The 9,644-nt window shown below is 40.9% G+C and overlaps 1 long non-coding RNA gene across 1 annotated transcript in view; it reads right to left on the reverse strand.

Moving 5' to 3' along the window:
* LOC109322695 overlaps positions 1 to 6,433 on the reverse strand; it is a 7,715-nt gene extending 1,282 nt beyond the window's left edge. Inside the window, exons 1-2 of the long non-coding RNA XR_002104465.1 lie at positions 6,422 to 6,433; positions 4,301 to 4,303 (exon numbers count right to left, since the gene is read on the reverse strand). This is a non-coding gene — a long non-coding RNA (uncharacterized LOC109322695). The remainder of the gene's footprint in view (positions 1 to 4,300; positions 4,304 to 6,421) is intronic.
* Between the last annotated feature and the right edge of the window lie 3,211 nt (positions 6,434 to 9,644).

Consider the following 9,644-nt stretch of genomic DNA (forward strand, 5'->3'; position numbering starts at 1 on the left):
AGGTTGGTCTGACAGGACCTGCCACTAATGAACCCATGTTTGTTGCCCCTAAGCATGACCTCCCCTCCTGGCCCCTCGTGGATAGGTGCCAGAATAATTTTCTCAAACAGCTTGCCCAGGATCGAGGTAAGACTAACTGGCCTATAGTTTCCCGGGTCCTCCTTCTTCCCCTTTTTGAAGATGGGAATCATGTTGGCCCTCTTCCAGTCCTCTGGCACTACACCAGAGCACCATGAGTGCTCTTAAAGCCATGCCAGGGGTCCTGCAATGACCTCAGCCAATTCCTTTAGTACTCTAGGGTAGAGATCTTCTGGACTGGCTGACTTGAATACATCCAGTCCCTTCAGAAGTTCCCTAACTAGTTCTTCACTAAACCTTGGCCTAGGTGTGCCCCGCCCCCGGGGCCTGAGGGGGGCCCAGTGGGGGGGGTGACTGTTCCGGTCCCTGCTTAGGAAAACGGAGGCAAAGAAATTGTTAAATATGTTGGCTTTGTCGTCTGGTGTGAAGACCAAATTTCTTAAGGTGTCCTGCAGGGACCCCACATTACCCAGAACCTTCTTTTTACCCCCTATGTATTGAAAAAAGGACTTCTTATTGTCCTTAATCTGGGAAGCTAGTCCAAGTTTCATCTCTGCCTTGGCCTTCTTGACTGCCCCCTTACACAAGCAACTGCAGTATAGCCATCCCTGGTGACGGCCCCTCCCTTCCACTGGATGTACGCCTCCCTTTTAGCTAGGAGACATTCCCGGATGCTTTTGGTGAGCCATGGGGGCTCTTGTGCCCTCCTGCTCCCTTTGATCCGCATTGGGATTACCTCCCTTTGGGCTTGGAGGATCGTCTCCTTAAGGAGCAACCACTCTTCTTGAACACCTGGCTCCCCTCCACTCTGGGACCTCAGCGCTTCTCCAACTATCCTCCTTAGAATTTGCACAACCTTCTGAAGAGTGAATTCACTGCAAGGAACACTAACCGAACTAATAAACTTCTTTGTCTACTAAAGTCTGACACTTACAGTGAGCTGCACTGGGATATTTGATATCATAATTTCTATTACTGTTCAACCTTAGACACTTTTCTATGCATCTCTCAGTACAGAAGGACATTTAAAAATAGCTGCAATCATCATATATTTAAAAAAATGACTGATGATGTTTTCATTACGTCCATACCAAATAGTGTAACAAGTTTCTGGAATGTGCATAGTGATCATTTCTTGTTTGTAACAAAGATCCATATAATTTTCTCCCTGAGTTTCAAATCTGTTATCTGAATGTTTGGCTATGTAAACTTTAGACAGAAGTTTAAGTTGGTCGTGTTTTCTACTTTTTTTTTTCCAAAGGCAGAAAAAGGTTGTCAAAAGAAAAAAATTATAAAAATTGTTTCGATTGACATTTTTTGACTAAACACAATGGAATAATTTCATTTGGTAATGATCAATATCATTTTTTTTACAAAAACTATAATTCTTTGCAGCTGATTTTGCAAGCCTACCTTCATTATCCCTAAAGCAGTACCTTTCAAACTTTTTAGATTCAAGACCCCTCCCCCCCCTTGGTAAATTCAAGGTTCCCCACAGAAAATGGCAGATTTTTGTTTTCATTAATTTTTGGTTATATAAAACAAGAGAGATTTTTTTCTGTTGCAGAATGCTTAGAAAGACCACAGTAGGTCAGAAGATTTTAATGCTATAAATTCATATTTGAATCACATTTGAACACTTAATAGTACTACCATTGCATGGCACCCTGCAGCACTCCTGAAAGGATTTCAAGGCACTCTAAGATGTTGCAGCACCCTGGTTGAGAATCAGTGCCCCAGAGAAAGGGAAAAGAGAAAAAACTGGAGGAAGAAACACAAGAAAACAGAAAAAGATGCAAACCTCTCAAATCACTTTCAAAAGAGTTAAATGCAAAAAATCCCAACTATATGAAAAATAGGTTAATAATTCCATTAAAATATTCCAGTGATTCTTTTTTGTTGTTGTTTCCCTGGAGTTTATGTGTTCATGGAAAATACTTTTTAAAACTAGGTCTAAAAAATTTTTTTGCACTTCTAAAATACTAAGACTTTATATAAAAATACATTAACAAGTACAAGTACAAGTACATGCATACATGAAAGTTTTTAAAAATAGTGGTGGAAATTTTTCCACTCCACTGATACCCTGCTTTCTGCTTAAAGAATGCTTCTCCAAGGGGACAATATGCTTCTACTGATTTGTGCATAAAGGGAATTTTACGTATATAAGAACAGCCATATACAGCATGTGAGCATTCCCACTGATATCTATGAGTTTTTAATGAGATATATAGTGAAGAATGGTTATCTGCTGAAATAAACAGAAGAAGAATGACTTTCTGACACACTCCTGAGAATCAGTTGTTCCAGCCGGATTATTGTTACTGTTAGGCCCCTGGCTATCATTCATTTAATCATGTGCTAGGACCTCAGAAATTATGCACCCTGATTACATGATTTCTGAGGTCCTATCACCTGATTAAATTAATCATGCCAGATGATCAAGGTCTGGCACTACAGGATGTATGATTGCTAGGATCAAGGATAAAAGTCCTCAGTTCCATTGTGTATCTGCTGGGGCATGCAGATGGCTGTGAAGAGCTGTAGGTGAGGGAACTCCTCAATTCCCAGCCTGCATGCAGGACACCCGAGGATTGGTGGCTTCCTTGATCCCTGTGCCATGGATCTGTAAACCCGTCATCTCAGGCTTTACAGAATGACTTGAATGTCCTATAAATGTCCTGGCCAGAACTGCTGATGGGGTCCCCATACAGATATACTTTGAATTATACCACACAGCCTGATGCAAGTCTGCATGCCATACATTCAAAATTAAAGCATAATACAAACCAGCCACATTTATATGTGGAGCATCTTTGTGGCTGGTTTGCCATTTTATCGCATGAGTAATTAGCTGAATATATGGCATGATAAATGGAATGTCTGCCAGGGCTCTTATATGTCTTCCAGTAGCACCTAAAACTGCCATTCATGCCATTGTGCTAAGAAATATATAAGCATAAAACAAAGACACTGTCTGAACAGCATCTAGTTTCCAAAGGCTGTGGTTCCATATTGCTAGTTAGCTCTGAGAAAGCTACTTTAAAAAAAATCACAATATTTTAATTTCCTGTAACAGTGGAAAAACATCTCAATACTACTGCATCACCCTAGCTCAGTCTGTGAGATAATGCAATGACACAGTAGTAATATGCCTGCCGTCTGAAGATATAGGTGATTTCCCAGTATGAGAAAATGTACTACTAATTGGTTTAAAGAGTTTGGAAGAAGCAGTTTGCAGAAGCAAGGATGCAAATAGCAAATATCAGCAACATCCATCTAAGGTGTTTGCAAAACTGCAGTGTATTTATTTGTAGATGTTAAGGTGGCAGTCTAATACTATGCAAATTATTAATCTTCACACTAACTGGCTAATGGTATAAAATGTGCGTTAACAAGACACCTAAACATCTTCTGTCATTTTTGTGTCTCACAATTGTAATACAGCATGCAATAGTCAAAACACCCCCCACCCCCAAAAGTTTGAGCCACTGCCAAAGTTGGCAAGATATAATGGCATACGAGGCATGCTTATATTTATATATTCATCTAGGCAAAATGAAGATACAGAAGTGGTACACAGAGACTGTTCTTTCCAAAGGGTAGCAGAGACAATTAGCAGTATTCTTGGCAGAATTTTTGGAGCTAAAGAAATGTTATCTTACTGGAAATAGCAGACTGCATAGTCTAGACATTAGATAACTTGTCTGTCGCCGGCAGAACTGTCTTTTCACTTTTAAGGCTGCATCCTAGCTATGAAATACTCCCTTTAAAATTATATGCTAAGACCCACTCCTCTTTCAGATTCTTCTTTAGGGTCTTCTCTCATTTAGATTCTTAAGAAAAAGATCAGGTTTTCAAGCATGGTCAGAACCCAGTAACTGCCATGAGCAAGATTTGCAGATGCTGAGCGCTCTTGAAAGTCTTGTGAATTCACTTGAGTACCTAAATGACAGTTATTTTGAAAATCTGCCTTATAAACCCAGTAGTGTAATGCAGGGGGATGGCGGGGGCGGGGGGGAATGGGTAGGGTGGCCATCATAGAGGACAGTCTAGTTGTCCTCTATTGATACAAAACGTGATGCATTATGTCCTATATTTTTCTCTTGAAGAGAAAAATAGAGGGCATAAAGTCATTGGGTTTTGTATCAATAGAGGACAGAGGACAGAGTAGCAGGAAACAGGGATGCCCTCTATGATGGCCACCCTAGGAGTGGGGCACCAGCTAATTCAGGTTGGGTGCCAGAAGGGCAGCTCTCATGGAGCCAGTGCAGCTGCTGCAGCAGCTCCTGATCAGGGAACTTTAACTGAGGCAGCAGCAGCCCAAGCCAACACATCTCTTGCAGCAGCCCCTGGTAAGTGTTCACTCCCTTATCCCCTCCCCCACACTGCGCAGGGCACTAAAATTTCCAGTTTTACCTCTTAAACCTGTTGTATGTGGGGCCTATAATGCGGACACAATCTAACCTACGCCACTTACAGAAAACCACATAACTTAGATTAATTCTGTCGTGGGCTTTTTTAATGTCTGTTCCTAACTAGAGTGTAGTTTTTGCATTGTATCCTCCTTTTTCATCTTCGCTTTATTTTCTACCTTTTAAGATTGTAAATTCTGAAACAGAGCCCATGCCCACCCATGTTTAGATGCAACATCTTTGACCATCACAAAAAACTAGCACAAAAGCACAGGGACTGGGAAAAATATATCCGGGTTCTGCTCCCGACTCTGCATTGGCCTGGTGCTTGACCTGGAGTAAATTATACAGCCCACCATCCTGCTAGCTGTTCTTAATGGATATGTGTCCATGACAGCTTGAGGGATCATGCAATCTCAGCTTCCTCATCTATCAAGTGTAGTTCAACTCTTCATGGTTGATATGGGACACGTGTTTTTTAACTGATAAGTGTTTGTTAAGAACTCTGAGACCTCCAGCAGGAAAGTGCTCTATAAGTTCAGAGTCAACCATGTAAAGTACTATTCTTTCTAAATAAATCAATGTTAGTGAACAACAGCAACCAATTTAGTGGCAAAGGCCCATCTAATCAGTGTGGTATTCTATGGGAATTGGTAGGAAGTAAAGCAAGTTAAAGGGGGAATTCTGTCATCATCTCTCAGAACTTTGTTCATTCAGCCATACATACATAAAAAAGTTAAATGTTCCAGAGTATAAACTTCACCACAATTCATACTACAAGTCAACAGCATAAGCAAAAAGAGAGATATAGACAGCATCACATTGGGAATCAGTAAGCTGAAAGCCTGGGCACTACACTTCTACACTGGTGTAGTTTACATTGGTCTCATACACTGAACGCCCTGCTACACATTCAAAACAAGCTGGATAGAAACCAGCCATAGAATTGTTACACATTTTTCAAGCACTAACTTTAGAGCTAGTTGGCTCATTTTATAGCTAGACAGTCATTTTTATCATATAATAAGCTATTTTGCATGTGTGTCTGGTCTAAATTTATTACACGACTGACCAGTTAATTGTGTGATAATTACTTTGCACTTGGGGCCAATTTAAACATATTGCATGATTGACCTGTTAATTGTGTAATATATTCAGCATGTAGCAGGGGCCTAATATACATTACCCTTGGATCAAAGGTGGAGAAGCAGGTAGATATCAGGAATACCTGCTTGTGATATGTTCTATTATAGTGTCTCCCCACTGGGAGCAAACATCTACTCCAGAATGAAAACAGTAAGATAGTACCTTCACTAGCATAACATACCCTGCTATATCTTCACCACATATTTTTCCTGAGAAACTTTAAGCATGAATGTTGTGTGCCTCCCAAGGCTGGGGGACATGGCGATCACTCACAGGTGGTGGTGGTGGTGGCAGTGGGAGCATGATGGTGGTAAGTGGGGAGCTCCTGTAGGTAGCCACAGGGTGTTGGCAGGGGGCAGGAGTGGTAAGCGCTGACCAGTGATTGTTGCCCACCTGCAGACACTGCTGGTGGTGTCGATGGCAAGGGGGAGGGGAGTGGCGGCAGACAATTGCAGGGGTGTACCGTCAATCTCAGGGGGTGCACATGCACCCATGTGCACCCCCTACATGTTGCCAATGACTTTAAGTTCATTTGAGGAACTTATGTCAGTGTTTGGGCTCCTTGTTTATACCATCACAAAGGCAAACCACATGATCTCTTCATTCTGTGTCTCAGCACTCAGAATACTGACTCGCAGACAAAGTAACAAGGTAAGAGACTTGTCTATTGCTCAGAAGAAGTAGAGGAAATTAAAAAGAATTTTAAAAAATCCTACCGAAAAACCGCGGATGAATTTGGACAAAGCAACCTAAGCCAATAAAAAGACTGCTACGAGCAAGACGAAGGCAAGTATTATCTGCTGAGGAGTGGAAGAGAGAAAGAGGATCAGGGATGCACAACTCTATGGGCTCCTACAGATGTGCAGGGAGCCTGTGATCTTTTGGACTACTGTGATCTTATGTTTGGGCTAAGTACCGACAGTCAAAAAGCCCAAGACTGAATTGATTCAATCTTTTCAGGTTAGTCTAAGCTGTGTAGATTGAGCTGATAAGCAAGTGAACAAACATTCACATTTGTTCCAGAAATGCAACCACATGCCTGCAGTGGCTCAAGCCAGAAGTCAGGGGGTGCTAGAGCATGTCTCCTTGCTCAGCTGGAGCAGACAGCTTGGGCCAAGGATGCACCCTGTGAGCAAAGCACCCTGGGATGCTGGGGGACTATGAGTTAACTTGAAGCTGGAGGAAATCTGGGACTGTTCAATAAACTGATTTAACCTAAATCAGTTAAGTCTGGTCCTACATCCCTCCAGGTTTATCTCAAACAGGTTTGGGCCATTTTGAAAATGATTTATGTGCAATGAACTTTTGTTGCGTTATATATTTGAACCAGTTTCCAATCACTTATATCAGTTTATGTGTACTTTCTGTCCTTAGCCCTGATGATATCTCTCTAAGAATAGTACTGTTTGTTCTCTACATTGTACCCCATTGTTGTGTAAAGAGTCTATGATGGGGTTTTAATTACTTAAAAATATTTTTTTAAAACTCTAGTGTAGAATTTAACCATTTCTCGAGAGAGTGGGACTGGTTACTTCGTAAAGAATCGTGTCAGTGGTAGTGCTTAGTGGTCAGCTGACTAACAAGGGCATTTGCTTGAGGCTTAATGTATTCCATGAATGAGGTGGACTCCTACAAATATTTGTCTGTAAAATACATACTTAACTAAAAAGCTCACCCAAATGTATTTTGGAAAATACGCTAACTTTCACTTCATTTTATTATTGAAAAGCACCTACTTACTTCATGAATTACCAAAAGTCTTCATTTTGAATTGCAACTTCTCAGGGCATTTTCTCAGATTTGCCTATACATGCAGTACAGTAATTACTTTTTGAATCACGCTGGAAAAAGGAAATAAAGTCAGTAGGTTTATGATCTCAGAGCTTTTTGAATTAATTACAAGTCATTAAAAAGAACCCCCGCCATTTAGTTGCCAAGCCTTTTTTCCTAGAAATGTTAAACAAGAAACTACCTGCCTTATTGTTGACTCAGCTTGACATGCATAGCAAAATTCAAGTGTTTAGCTGTGTAAAATTCAGTAAAGCATGCCCAAAAACATGACAATACCATGGAGAAAATTAGAGAAAATAAAATATTGACCCTCCGCATCTACTCTCTCCCTCCTCCCCCACACCCTTCCATTCACTGGCATTTTTAACTCTGTTGAGTTAAGGCACACCACAATTATTTGGATATAGTCTCTTCATGGATGTGTCGTGCATTAAACCTTTTTCTGATTTATGACATTAGAAACTTTTAAAGTTATTCATTTAATGTGCACACTCAGTCATAGCTGAATCTCTCATTAATGTACTATATTCCCTGATGAGCTGGTCAATTTAATATCCATGTTGATGCCAGAATCTGAAGACAATGAAGGCTTCTTCATTGACATGCTAGCATAATATCCAACAGCAATTAGATATTTTTCCCCTCCGTATTGTATCTTGCTATTGTTATTCCAACAACAGATGCTTTTCTTATAAACCACTGAATTTACTCAGATTTAAATGTCAGGCGGACAGAGTGAATGTGTAGTCCATGAACCTGCACTAGACAAAATGAGCTCACATCTGTCTCATTATAATATATTGTATTTCCATTTCATTTACTTTCAATTCTTAGCACAGTCTCAAGCAATTTTTCAATTTCCAAACCAAGCAGCATCTTTGAAAAAAGTTAGGTGATTTTGTACCTTGCTACATTGGAAAATATATCGTTTGTTGGTACATTTTTATGGCATCACATTAGATTTCAACAGAATTCAGCCCTCACAAATACATTGTTTAACCAAATAGCAAAACAGCACAAGAAACTACAATATAAAGGTTACTGATGCGGAAATCTCATAGGCAGCTTTATAATGAATGCCGGTGCTTAAGTCAAGGTATCATGTATATAAATAACCAAGCTAACATTGTTTTATACAATGTATAATTAAATGAATGGGAGTATACAGGTGTAAAAGAGAGCAGTCTGTAAGAGCTTGAAGATATGGGATTTTTTGTAGCTATTTCAGGGCTTAACGATGTAAGTAAGTGCCTGGTGTAGTTTTAAAAAATATGTAGGTACTGTAGGAGTTAGTAGCTTAGGCATCTGAAAAAAAATCCTCCTAGGTATCTCACCTAATCTTTACCTGCCTAAATAAATAAATAAATAATCTTATCAGTAAATCATGCACATGCACACATTTATGGTAAAGCTAGTGGGTAAAATACAGATGGTAGGACTTCAGGGTTGGGCTCTCTGTAGAGCAGAGGCAGGCAATTATTTTGGGTGGAGGGCCGCTTACTGAGTTTTGGCAAGCCATTGAGGGCCACATGACAGGCAGCCAGGGGCAGATAAATATTAATTTTCTAAATTTTTTAGGGGTCCCACAGGTCAGATAGAATGGCCTGGTGGGCTGCATCCAGCCCATGGGCCGCATTTTGCCCAGCCCTGCTGTAGAGCATTCAGGGTTGCTGAAAAATCTTCAGGCATAATGTGTCTCCCACCTCATCCTCATTAAAAAATTGAGCGACTGTGCCATTGATGCCTACACAGTCAGATGGATTGCAGATTGGCTGAAGGGTTGTACTCAGAGGGTGGTGGTGGATGGGTCATATTCGACCTGGGGAAAAGTGGGTAGCGGAGTCCCCCAGGGCTCGGTCCTTGGGCCCGTGCTGTTCAATTTCTTTATCAGTGATTTGGTCGACAGGATGAAAAGCAACCTGCTTAAATTTACTGATGATACCAAAATTTGGGGTGAGGTGAGCATGCTAGTAGAGAGGGAAAGTCTTCAGCAAGACCTGGACAGGTTACAGGGGTGGGCTAGCAAAAACAGGATGTGCTTCAATACTGACAAGTGCATGATGCTGCACTTGGCCAGTAGTAAACAGCAGCACACTTATAAGATGGAAAACTCCCTTCTTGAGAGCAAGGAGGCAGAAGGGGATCTTGGAGTCATTATTGACTCCAAGATGAACATGGGCCGACAATGCGAGGTCACGGTTGGCAGGGCTAACT

The sequence above is a fragment of the Crocodylus porosus genome, unplaced genomic scaffold, assembly GCF_001723895.1.
Source record: "Crocodylus porosus isolate Cpor-Errol unplaced genomic scaffold, CroPor_comp1, whole genome shotgun sequence".
Lineage (NCBI taxonomy): Eukaryota > Metazoa > Chordata > Crocodylia > Crocodylidae > Crocodylus > Crocodylus porosus.